This window comes from Phodopus roborovskii, unplaced genomic scaffold, assembly GCF_943737965.1.
Source record: "Phodopus roborovskii unplaced genomic scaffold, PHOROB, whole genome shotgun sequence".
Classification (NCBI taxonomy): domain Eukaryota; kingdom Metazoa; phylum Chordata; class Mammalia; order Rodentia; family Cricetidae; genus Phodopus; species Phodopus roborovskii.
In genome coordinates this window covers 27,760,982-27,773,706 of record NW_026126540.1, presented here as the reverse complement: position 1 = coordinate 27,773,706, position 12,725 = coordinate 27,760,982, and the positions used below count along the sequence as shown (strand labels likewise).

The window sequence follows — 12,725 nt, the reverse complement described above, 5'->3', positions numbered from 1 at the left end:
GTGACTGTTCAGGTGGCTTGCTGTTTCTGTCCTTGCTGCACCGTTTTGGAAGTTGTCCATCCGCATTTCCTGTCTACTCTAGTATTGTTATTTTCCTTCTCAGGTCTTGATGAGGTTGAAGATTAAACTATCACAACTATTATTCTCTCTTCCTAGTTAGATATATTAGGTACTAGACTTACGTTTTCCAGCTTAGGACAACTCTATTGTAAACTCCATTATGCCCTCACCCTAGGACTAGATATGTAGGTCATTTTGTTCTCGATTTTCCTTTTCTTAGAGCACACTTGTTATTCACTGTTTTGTATATAGTTTTGTATTAAGCCTAAATCTTTTCTTTAGACTAAAAGGGGAATTGTAGTGAGGTAGTCCTTCTGTAGCACTGACCACGCCCATTGGGGGGTGGAGCTATGGGCGGAGGTGACCTGAGGAGGAGGTCGGAGGGGGCCAGGAAGGCGCTCTCTTTCTGGCGTGACTCGGACAGGAGAGGATCGGGTTGAATTTCCTGGTGTTCATCTGTCTAGGTTGTAAGTTATTTCTCCCTGAATAAACATCTATTCGGCTTATTTGTTTATCCTGATCCTTATTTACCGCAATAAGATGTCATTCTGTAAATATGTTTCTCTTATTGGTTAATGAATAAAGCACTGTTGGCCAAAAATAGGCAGGACTAGGAGACGAGGATGCAGGAGGTAGTAGGGAAGAGATTCAGCATGTAGGATGGGGAGAACAGAACGCCAGCCCCTCCGGTAAGATGAGACCACATGGAAATACTTAGGTTAATAGAAATGGGTTAATATTTAAGACAGTGCTAGCCGATAAGAAACTACTAACTGGCCAACAACATTATTTCTTAAAAAAAAAAAAAAAAAAGAAAGAAAGAAAAGAAAAGAAAAGAAAAAGAAAGAAAACAGGGCTGTTATTCAAGAAACTTCCTTATTCTGCCTGTTTTGGACCCAGTACCAGCTCCATTTTAACTCAGTGTATAGGTTTGGTACATGTGGATATTTATTTTAGCTTAAGAATTTCCCTGGTTGTAAAAGATTTCTCAGCATGCCTTATGGGACTATCTTTGTTATATAATAATTTAGCCACCATTTATCATAGGAGAATGAGATTTGTAAAACCTGCCCAGCAACTTAGAGATAATTTTCTCTTTACAAGTGTCATATACAGTAGACTCACTGCTCTTTAAAAAAAAAGATTTTTATTTATTATGTATATACAGTGTCTGTCTGTATATATGTCTGCGCGACAGGAGAGGATGCCAGATCTCATTGCAGATGGTTGTGAGCCACCATATGGTTGTTGGGAATTGAAATCAGGACCTCTGGAAGAGCAGCAGGTGCTCTTTTTAACCATAGGAGATACTTTTAGGGAACAGTTATGGTCTCAGGCCAACTGTCACCTTGGTCAACTTGCAAACATTGTTTTTGGAGACTATGAAGCCATCCTTGTGTTACTGCTGACTCCTCAGCTCTAGACATACCTTCTTTTTCTGTGCATGATGACAGTAAGTCTTTCTATCTATAACAAAAGCAGTTCTGTCAATTTAAATGTGACTTATGAACATAGTAAATATTTTTAAAACAACAAAAAATATTTTACAAACTTCCTTACTTCGAGAGGGAAGAACCAGGGCACAATCAAATCAAAGTAAAATTAAAACTCCAAATGTAATTTACTTAGTGTGCAAGATCTGTGACTCACGATCTGGGCTCCAGAGGGTCTGGCTGGGCAGCTCCTCTTATCTAGCTCTGCCATCCACAGCGCATGCAACTTCCAGAAAACTTAAAATGATTGTTTTAAATTTACATAGCGGCCTCTCATGGGGCTGTCCACTGTCCTCTGTTGGGGCTTCGGGTGTGGTAAGCCTACTTACCTTCCAGGGGAGACATCATAATCTGGAAGATGTTTTTCCCAGGATGAGGTTCACCCATTGTACTCAGGTTGTTCTGACCCCTATGATTGCCACAAATTTGAGAAACTCAACTGTGAAAACTGTATAATTTCTGTAGTGAGATATTCACTCTGTCTGAACCTGTGGGGGTGGGGACAGGGGTGGACATGACCTGGGGGAACTAGGTCTGAGGAAGCCCCCCCCCCCACACACACACACGCAGAGTGCTCTCTTGCTTGCTGGACTGAGACAGAGGGCATCCGGAGGCATCCTTGGGACCAGGAGCCTTCTGGCATTTATCTGTCTCTGTTGTAAGTTATTTCTCCCTGAATAAACATCTATTCAGCCTGTTTTTCCTGATCCTTATTAATCCACGATAAATTTCTGATAGTGGCAGACTGTGTTCATACTTTCCCCTGATATATGTGGTTGTTAAGAACAGACTTTAAAACTTGCATTTCCTTTCCTTTGAAAACATCAAGGTTTTGTGTGTGTGTGTGTGTGTGTGTGTGTGTGTGTGTTGTAGCTTACTTAGTGGCTGATGGGGATGTTCTTTTGTATATATGTTTCTCTTAATGGTTGACGAATAAAGCACTGATTTGCCAAGCAGAAAGCTAGGCAGGGCTACCAGACTAGGATTCGAGAAGAATTCTGGGAAATGTAGGCAGACAGAGTCACCATGTGAGCCAGGGAAGAGAGGACACACCAGGGATTGTCTGGTAAGCCAAGACCATGTGGAAATATATAGATTAATATAAATGGGTTAATAATTAAGACAGAGATAGCCAATAAGAAGCCCTAGTCACCGGCCAACAGGTTTATTTGGAGCTCAAGGGCTTTGGGACATGGCCGGGCCAGACACATACCTTCAACAAGTGGCTGTTTGTAACAGATAAAATGTGTGCATATTCATATTTTAATTTTCTTTAGTTCTGTCTATTGGTTTATTTACACAACCTGGACCAGTGAAAAAATGGTTAGGAGAAAAAAAAAGTGGTGAGTGTATAGTGATAAATTCTCACAGAAATTACTTTCCATAACTAATTAACAAACAGCAACAAGAACTGAACTCAGAAACATGCAATGTTTGTTGTTTTTGTTTCTTCAGTGCTCGGTACTGAACACTTGAACTTATTTAAGATCTTTCAAAAACCTGATATACTGTTTTTTTCCCCTCTGTTATCTGAGTAGTGGTCTATTTGTCAAGTCTTTAGTTCTTAGAAATGGCAGGTTAATCAGTTGTAAAGGAAGAAGATCTGTTAAGATTTTTAAGTCTGGAGTGTTTGTTTCTAAAAAACCAGAGAGAGTACTTCGAGGCATGTAGTTCAGAGTTTGGCTTGAATTTCTTCATTGGCTTCTGACCTTTTCAACAGGCACCAAACCTGAGTCTAGTCCCCAGTGTTAACACTTCTCAATGACGTTTTGAAATGCAATAGTTGAGTCACTGGCAAAGGAAAGAACAGGGAAAAAGTTGCTAGGAAACAATTCCTCCCTTATTTTTTGTTTTCTTTCTAGACATATGCTGTTAACTTTTTTTTCTTTAAAATCTAACCAGCATCCTCTTAGATCTGTAGTCTGGCTCTGGGAACCATCTCCTTTGTATACTTTTTAATTTTTGTTTTGTAAGGGAAATTGCTTAGGTGGCCGCTGTAGGTTTCCTGTCCTGAGGACACTCCCTTGCCTTTCTAGTACTGTGTCACTTTGTGGGCTGGTGCTTGCCCAGTTCTTCCAGAAAGTTTGGTGAGTTTTGGGAAAGTTCAGCATGCTTGCATACATGCTATCCAGTCAGAAATCAGTTACATTTCTGTAAAAGATGCTATCATTTGTGTGCCTGTGTAAGCAGGATAACTACAGCGGTTCTGAATCTATATCTATCTATCTATCTATATATATATATTTTTTTTCCTTTATCTTTCTTTTTTCCTTTCTTTCTTTCTTTTTTTTCTTTTTCTTTTTCTTTCTTTCTTTCTTTTTTTTTTTTCTTTGATACTGGCTACCTTGGTGTAGCCTTTTCTGGCACTTGCTCTGTAGACCAGGCTGGCTTCAAACTCACAGAGATCTACTTGCTTCTGCCTCCCAAGTGCTAGGATTAAAGTCGTAAGCCACCACTGCCTGGCATATTCTTAGGAGCCAGGATGGCTAAATTCATATTCACTGTTTCATATCCAGTTTCATAAGCTGAATGACCTTGAGCCAAATGTTGCTTCAAGTCTCTGTCCCCTTTCCTTTATTTGCCCTCCCCAGGAACCCTGGGGTTCACAAGTCTCTGTAGGTGGACTTTTCCACTCTGCCAGCCAGTTCCCAAATAACCACACAGAAACTTATTGTTAATGATAAATGCTCAGCCAATAGCTCAGGCTTATCTCCAGCCAGCTCTTACAGCTTAAATTAACCCATTTCTATTAGTCTATGTGCTTCCCCGAGGCTCATTTACCTCATCTATGAACTTCCCATGTTGCTTTGAGTCTGGTTTGAGACCCCCTCAGACTCTGCCCTTCTTCCCAGCATTTTCTCTGACTCAAACATCCTGCCCAGTCAGCCAAACAGCTTTTTATTAACAATGAGAACAACACATTTTCACAATGTACAGAAGGATTATGTCACAGCATTCCCCCCGTTTTGTCTAAATAAAAAGGAAGGCTTTAACTTTAACATAGCAAAATTGTATACAACAGAAATAATTATCAAGTAAGAATTACACTGACAATGTCCAGTCCATTTGTATTTGGCAAATTTAGAGAAAATACTCTATTATATGTCTTGTCTTTGTGAGTTTAAAGTTTTATATCTAATTTACCTTTTATCATAACTAAAGAAAACTTTAATTATTTAGTCTTCAACTCCCTCAAAGATCCCAGAAGGGTGTAATGCTACCTAATGCCATCACACAAAGTTTTTCTGAAATATTGGGCCACTCAACTCTGGCCCACAGGCCTAATAAATCTGACAGACATTTTTGAGAAGCAGGGAGTTTTGAAGGAGTGTCCTTTCTTGTCTTGGCAAAGGTTACCAGTCACTTTTTTTTTCTGTCATGCTTGTCTAGTTTGGACAATATACTCGGCAATTGAGGCAAGGACAGTTTCCTTGCCCAAATGGCTAGCGTTTGCCATAAAGAATGTAAACTCCACATGGAGCTTCTTTGATGCTCATTATCTTCTTTTGAAGTGAATGTACACTGTCAAGAGCAGACATGTCTCCTTGTCAAGACAAGCCTCATGTTATTAAAATATTTTAAGTTCCATATACTGTAGGTCTTTGAGGTATTTGAAGACTATCTATCTATCCAAATACATCGGTTTAACATTGACAACATACTTAATATGACTACAGCTTCATTATTACAAATGACTATATCTGTATTTATTACTAACACTTTACATTTTAAAATGAACTGTGTAAGCACAATACTGAAAACAAAAGTAAAACAAGCCAGGTGTGGCTAGTGCACACACTGATCTCTGTGAGTACAAAGCCAGCTCGATCTACACAGTGAATTCCAGGACAAGTAAACTGTTACACAGAGAAACACTGTCTCAAAAAAACAAAAAAATTGTAGAAACATATATACTGTATAACAAATTAACCTTAAAATGTATCAATAAATTAATAACCATGCCAATGCAAAATATTTTGAAATTAATGGTAGTTTTGTGATTAAAGAAAATTCAATAATCAACCCTTTTATCTCATCATTTCTATATCATATCCTCTTTTTTCCTTTAGAAAGAGAGGTTTAAATTTAATTATTTTGGTTAGTATTCTTTTTCTGACTATGACGAATAACAACTTGTAACCAAACCCCTAAAGACTGACATCCATAAACCATTAAATACCCAAACCAAAGCAATGCTCTGTATCTTTAGAATGTGGAGGTTGTTTTCTTCACTACTGATGAGGTAATGTCCTTGTATATATAGGTTTCTCTTATTGGCTTATGAATAAAACACTGTTGGCTAAAGGCAGGGCTAGAAGAAGAGAATTGTGGGAATGGTAGGCAGAAACTGTGGCAGACTCCATGCAGGGGAGGAAGGAGTAAGAGGACTGGACCCTTCTCCTGTAAGACAAGACACATGGAAATACTTAGACAATAGAAATGGGTTAATAATTAAGAGAGAGCTAGCCAGGAAGAAGCCCTAGCCATTGGCCAACAGCTCTATAATTAATGTAAGTCTTTGTGTGCATATTTGGGGCTGAGAAGGGAGGCAGGGACCAAGCTGGAAAAAGAAACCTCCAGCAACAGAGATCCTGTTTCTGTCTGAAATACCTCTCGAGTCCTGGGAGTAAAGGCCTGAGCTCTGATTCACTCTCAGTTAGCCCAGGGTGGTCTTGGACTCAGAGATCCATCTTCCTCTCTCCTCAGTCCTGGGATTAAGGGTGTGTGCCATGCTTCTATGGCCTGTGGCTGACTCTGCTTTCTGAATCCCCAGGCAAGCTTTAAGGAATCATAAATTGTCTCACCACAAACAGGGTTCTCCTCCATCAGAGACTTATCCCTCTGGGGCACTGACATCTGAATTATCAGTTGTCATCTGCTGTACTTATTTGTATCACAGCCTACGACAGCTCGTGACACATGCCACCAACCCCTTACTGGCTCACAAGCCCTTATACAAAGTTTAAACAAATCTATTTAAAAAGTGTGTGGGGGGGGGGGGAGGGAGAGGAGGAAACGTGTTCTTTAATTAACCAGAAACTTTATGTGTTTTTAAAAACATATCGAATATCCTTTTTCCTGGCTAGCCTGGAGCTCACCAAGTAGACCAGGCTGGTCTCAGACACACGCAAATCCACCTGTCTCTTCTTCCCAAATACTGAAGTTAAATAACTTTCCCACCTGATGGAAAAAGTATTTTACCAAATTTTAGATTGAAGAATAAAGAGAAAGTCGCATTAGGGACAAAATCACATAACAATATAGTTGTTTTGTCTTGTTTATAGGAGGACTTACTTGTCTTGCCTCTTGAGACAGGTCTCGCTTTGTAACCCTGGCTATCCTGGAACTCACTTTTTATAGAGCAGGCTAGCCTCACACTCACACAGATCCACTTGTCCCTGCTTCTGAGTGCTGGGATTAAAGGCGGGCACCACCACGCTGGCTGTGGTGATTTTTATTTTACGGGAGCAGGCGTTTTGCCTGAATGTCTGTAGTGTATCACACGCATGCCCAGTGCCTGCGGAGGCCAGAGGAGGGCTCTGGACTTCTTGGAAGTGGAGTCACGGTCTTTTGTGATACAGCATGTGGGCAGCGGGAAATGAATGTGGGTCCATTGCAGAAGCAGCAACGCCCCTAACTGCTTGCTGGTCCACCTCTCCAGCTCCCACCATAGGAGTTTTTAACTCTCCTTTGAACACAATTACTCTTTTATGTACCAAATAGTGTTAATAGCAAGGGGTAGCAACGAACAAACGAACCAAAGTCAGACCTGTCAAACATCAAGACTTGCAGGTTTGTGGTGAAGAGCCTAGAATAAGAAAAGTGTAAGCCCGACAGTTACTGTGTACAGAGGTAAGCTTGTAACAGTTGCTGCCTGCCTTCCGGCCAGGCAGTCACTGTGGACAAGGGTTGGCTTCCAACTGTTGCCTCCATGGGACTCCCTGGAGTCCTTCTCCTTGACTCTACTCTGCCTTGCATTCTTTCGGGGACAGCAAGAGGCAGCTGTGTCAGCCACAGGCTTTCCCAGGCCTTAAGTTAGCATCCTATAATCAAAAGTCGCAGATCTTACAATGTAATGTAACTTTAAGCCCGACCTCAAGATTGCAAAGGCTCTTTGACCCACACCTAGTGCTTGATTTTACTACAAGGAAGGAGAGGCTCAAAACCGACTCCCTTTGTCACAGTGTCAGAGGCCCGAACTCTGTCTGGCCTGTGTCTCCAGTGAGCTGCAAGTTTTTTTTTTTTGATTTTTTTTTTTTTTTTTTGTGGCCCTCGATGACTGGAATGAAATCTGCTTCTGGTTCCCAGGCTTCGGTAGTCTGTTCCCTGTTATTAGTGGGCATAACTAAATAGTACTGCTTTATTTTAAGTTAGAAAGTGAATTGGGACTCCAATAGGAGTCACTTTATAATATTGTCGGTTGCTTATTGGTGAGACATAAATGTTAGAGACTGGAGAGTTGGCGGAGAAGGAGGAGTTAAGAGCCCTGGCTACTCTTGTAGAGGACCCCGATTCAGTTCCCCCACACCCATATATATATATATATATATATATCTCCAGATACAGGGTTCTGATGCCCTCTCCTGACCACCATGGGCACTGCGTGCATGCGGTAGACAGACACACAATGGCAAAAGCACTCATATGGGTAAAGTTAAATCTTTAAGATATACATTTTATTTTATTAAACTTTTAAATCCCCGGGTGGGCGTGCTACAAGGCTTTTCGGATATTTGTTTAATCAAGAAACATGGGCTTATAGTTATAAACATCGTGGGCGTCGTTCTCATCGAACGTGTCTTTAGACTTGTATAAACTTCATAACAAGGACTAACTGAAAGCTTTGAGTATTTCTAGTAAGAGTCTGCGGGGGTGGGTGGGTGGGTGGAGAGATGGCTCATCGGTTAAGAGCACTGGTCCCTCTTGTAGGGGGACCCAGGTTTGGTTCCCTGGACCCATGTGACATCCCAGAACCATCAACATTTCCAGTTCCAGGGGATCAGGCGCCTCCAAAAGGCACCAGGCACTCAACTTAGAGAGAACGCTATCTGAAGGGACGTCAGCCTGGCCGAGCATGGCAATGATGGCTCTGGCAGGCCTTGTCCTTCTCCTTCCCCCCCCCATTCCCTCTGCCCTCCTAAAAACCTTTAGATCACATTCCTAGAGCTAGCCACCAAGTTCTATCCCCTTATCTGGCCACTTCCTCCTCCCGAGGCTGACTACCAAGGTCCAGCTATCAAAGTATTGCAGTCTAGCAGTCAAAAGCCCCTTTGGCTCACCTAACTAGCATGCCGGATTAAGATGAAACACCTCATCTTGACCCTGGGTTTCCCTCTTTTATCCGTATAAACTGCTATCTGCCTATGGGCCACGTCTGTCTGTCCCCCCTCTATCCAGAGGCAGTCCTTTGACTCTCTGGTACCAACCTCCCTGCCCCCTGCCCCCTCTCCCTTGTACCCTTCTCTTTCTCCTGACTCTTGCATCGGCATCTCTGTGTCTTATTCCCTGCCCTCTGTCCCTCTGGGGCAAATGCATCTCCTTTGTGCTGAGAACTTGGACTTGGGGCCCCCAAGCCAATGCTGAGCACTTCCCTATCCAGCTATCCAGCTATCCAGCTACAGCAAGCCCCCGAATACCCCTGAATACACACAGCTGAAGCACAAGGAAACGACCTTAAAACCAATCTTATGAAGATGATAGAGGTCCTTAAGGAGAAATGAATAAATCCCCCAAAGAAAGCCCAGGGAAAGCAAACAAACCGGTGAAGGAAATGAATACAACTGTTCAAGCCCTGAACATGGACGTAGACCCAGTAAAGACAACAGGTACTGTGAGAATCATGGAGAAAACACTGTTTTCTTTATCAGACAGCTATACTCCAAACAAAACTCCAGGTAGCTGTATCCAAAACACAGGAAACCAGTATTTTGTATCTTAGGCATCTAACAATTATAAATACGGTCAAACATGTTAAGAATCCCGCAGACACTTATATTTTCTTCTGACCACTGAAACTGCACTAACCAATTTGTTAGAGCTTTCCCTTTCGAGCGTTGAGACGGTGAGAGCAGAGTTACTGATTTTTGTTTTCCCTTTACTATTGGATCATCACGTATTTACCTTTGTGATATGCATGCACGCCTGTTCATCATTTGATGAGTATTTTACCTCAATCACTTTAACCTTCTTTGCGCCTGAAGCTCCGGATAAATCCTTGTTCCAATAACGTTGTACAAGGAGAGAACTTATATTTCTGATGTAATGACAAACCATTAGGACCATCTGTGAACCTTAAGGCGCTGTATTATGTCCGCGAGTGGGCTAAAGAGGTTTTAAGGCAGCCGGGCGTGGTGGCAGAAAGCTCTTATTCCCAGCACTTATGTAGGCAGCCCCTGTCTTGGGGTGGTTGTGGGGAGGGCCTTGCGGAGGGATGCAGGGAGGCAGAGAGGGAGAGATGGGTTAGAGAGGGGGAGTGGGAGATTTTTAAAAGGGCCAGAGAGATGGCTTATAGGCAAGGGCAAGGGCTGTTGCCATCAGGCCCGACAATCCAAGAGCTTGTGATCCACGGAGCAGGCAGGGCGGAAAGAGATCTGACTGTCACAAACTGTCCGCTGGCCTCCGCATTCCAGCGGTGGCACACACACCCGCCCCTCCCCCAGGGCACAACGCAGAAAAGAGAAGAGTGCTTATTTATTCTGTGCATATGTGTTTGTGCCTGAGTGTATGTGTGTGTGTGTGTGTGTGTGCACGACATACATGCAGGAGCCTGAGGAGGTCCAGAGAGGGCACAGTGGGTCCCCTGAACCAGGAACCCAAATACCAAGTCCCGACTAGGTGTCAGTTGTGTGGTGTTTCTGCAGAAGAGAACGAAGAAAACATGCACCTTTTAAATCATGCCCTTGAAAACTCAGTGGTGGCGACGCGAGGCAGTGAGGTTCGAGCGAAGCGGGAGACCTCTCTCTGCTTAGGGCTGGCTCCGGAGCTGCCTGGAGACCTCGGGTTGGCGGAGGACAGGGAGGGGTCCGTCCGTTCGTTCACACCAACACCAGTGACAAGGCTGTGAGGCCACAGCGGTGGGCAGCCAGCGGCTGTTCAGGGGTTTGAGATAACTCAGGAAGGATGATTTGTCTCTGGTCCTGCAGCACTCCATCCATCCAGCTGTCCTGGAGCAAGAAAGTTCACCAAACCAACCAGGCAAGGGGAGGGAGGGGTGTGATGTCACCCTTGGGTGCGAGTCGGGGGCGTGTCCTATGCAGATGAGGGTCGCGCAGGGGCTGCCGCGTCCGCACGCGCTGCGGGAACGCGAGGGATTTCGCGCGCGTCGTGGGAGGGAGCGCGGGTCGGCGGGTGTGAGCGCAGCGCAGGAATGGGGTGCGCGTCCGTGGAGGCCCCGGCGCGCGCGCGGCGGAGTGACCGTGTGTTGAGAGCGCAGGGCGGGCGGTGCTGGGCCGGGTCTGCGGCTGCGGAAGGCATACTTACCTGGCAGGGGAGATACCATGATCAAGTAGGTGGTTTTCCCAGGGCGAGGCCCACCCATTGCACTTGGGGTGTGCTGACCCCTGCGATTTCCCCAAATGCGGGAAACTCGACTGCATAATTTGTGGTAGTGGGGGACTGCGTTCGCGCTCTCCCCTGACATTCGAGGTAGACAAGGACAGACATTTTGGCTAAGTACCTTTCGTTTAGGCTTTTTCGCGCCTTTGTAAAGTAGGCATGGCATTACTCTATACATTGTCAAGCCCTTATTCCTCCTCTTCCTTAACTCTGTGGAGCGAGCGGCTTTTGCTTTCTCACTCCAGTGCTTGCCTGGGGACACCAACCCTTCTGAGCTCAGGTTTCATGGACACTCTTAAGACAGAAACTCCTGCTTAGGAAGCTTTGCTTCTTTCGCATTTGTCCTCCCTCCCCTGGCTTTGCGATAAGAACTCCCTTGGGCTCCTTCGCCGAGTCGGAGTACAGCTTGCGAGCCCGTACCGGTCATCAGCCCGCCTACGTGTGGGTGGGGGGAGACCCTGTCGGCCCGGGTTCCCGACGCGCGGCCGGCTCGTGCGGGGTTCATAAGGTTCGTGCGCACTGGAGAAGCAAGCAGTCGCGGCGCTCGTCGGCTCCCAAGACTCCGGCTCTGGCTGCGCGGCCGTCCCAGGTGCGTCCGCCGCGGTGACGCCTGGCTCACCAAGGAGACACCGCGGCCTGTTCGGCACCGTCTCTGTGGCGCAATCGGTTAGCGCGTTCGGCTGTTAACCGAAAGGTTGGTGGTTCGAGCCCACCCAGGGACGATACGAGGCTTTTAACTAACAGCTCTCCTAGCTAAGAAAGTCAGTCCACTTGCGGACGAGCTGATTCCGCAGCTGGAGAATGCACTCATGCACTGCACATTCCTGCATCCTATTCTATTCAGAAATCCCCGGAACCCACCCTACGGCTCTGTTTATTTATGGCCTGGCCCCTGGCAACGAAAACTACAAAGCCAATCTTTATTTGGTGTGGGGTTGGTGAGCACCTGTGGAAACTCTTCCTCCCCCCACCCCCTCACGCGCTATCTTTGTTTTATTTGGGAATGGGTGGGTAGAGTGGGGATCCTTTCTTAACAGAGGAAAGTTATGAACAAGTCGCCAAAGCACAGGAAACGGACCAGATTTTAAGAAAACAGGTAGACATCACACCACTGGTTAGAGATACGCACGCGGCAAGGGCGACCGCAACGTGATTCGTAATCAGAAAATCCTAGAACCAGTTTAATTCGGAAACCCATTTGGTGTGAAAACACCGAAATACAGCACGGAAACGGGCAGGACCGGCCGTGTGGTAAGGAATCCGGGGCTGGCGGGGACGTTTGGGTCTCTGCAGGCTGGCGGCGTCTCTGCACGTAGAGACGTGCCCAGAGGGGCCGCTGGTCTGCCACGGCGGAGAGGAGGGCGATGGAGGTCTGTCGCGTGCTTGGGGGAAACACTGCACCTGCGAGAGCGGCGTCGACCCACGGGCTTCACAGTTCGCACCTGCCCTCGCCACGCAACCGAGGCACAGACGCCTGCACCCAGGACCGGTCTGGGCTGAGGCCCGTGCAAAAGAAGCCGCGGTCAGGCATCGGTCGCCTGGCTCGCCGTGATCGTATAGTGGTTAGTACTCTGCGTTGTGGCCGCAGCAACCTCGGTTCGAATCCGAGTCACGGCA

At 45.4% G+C, this 12,725-nt stretch overlaps 4 non-coding genes across 4 annotated transcripts; all 4 read left to right on the top strand.

Moving 5' to 3' along the window:
• Positions 1–1,874: 1,874 nt before the first annotated feature.
• Positions 1,875–2,041, top strand: LOC127233139 (U1 spliceosomal RNA). The gene has a single exon (XR_007835445.1). It is a non-coding gene; the product is annotated as a U1 spliceosomal RNA (small nuclear RNA).
• Positions 2,042–11,025: 8,984 nt separating this feature from the next.
• LOC127233162 (U1 spliceosomal RNA) lies at positions 11,026–11,189 on the top strand. Its single transcript, XR_007835463.1, has one exon. It is a non-coding gene; the product is annotated as a U1 spliceosomal RNA (small nuclear RNA).
• A 567-nt stretch (positions 11,190–11,756) lies between these two features.
• Positions 11,757–11,830, top strand: Trnan-guu (transfer RNA asparagine (anticodon GUU)). The gene has a single exon. It is a non-coding gene; the product is annotated as a tRNA-Asn (tRNA).
• Positions 11,831–12,653: 823 nt separating this feature from the next.
• On the top strand, positions 12,654–12,725 carry Trnah-gug (transfer RNA histidin (anticodon GUG)). The gene has a single exon. It is a non-coding gene; the product is annotated as a tRNA-His (tRNA).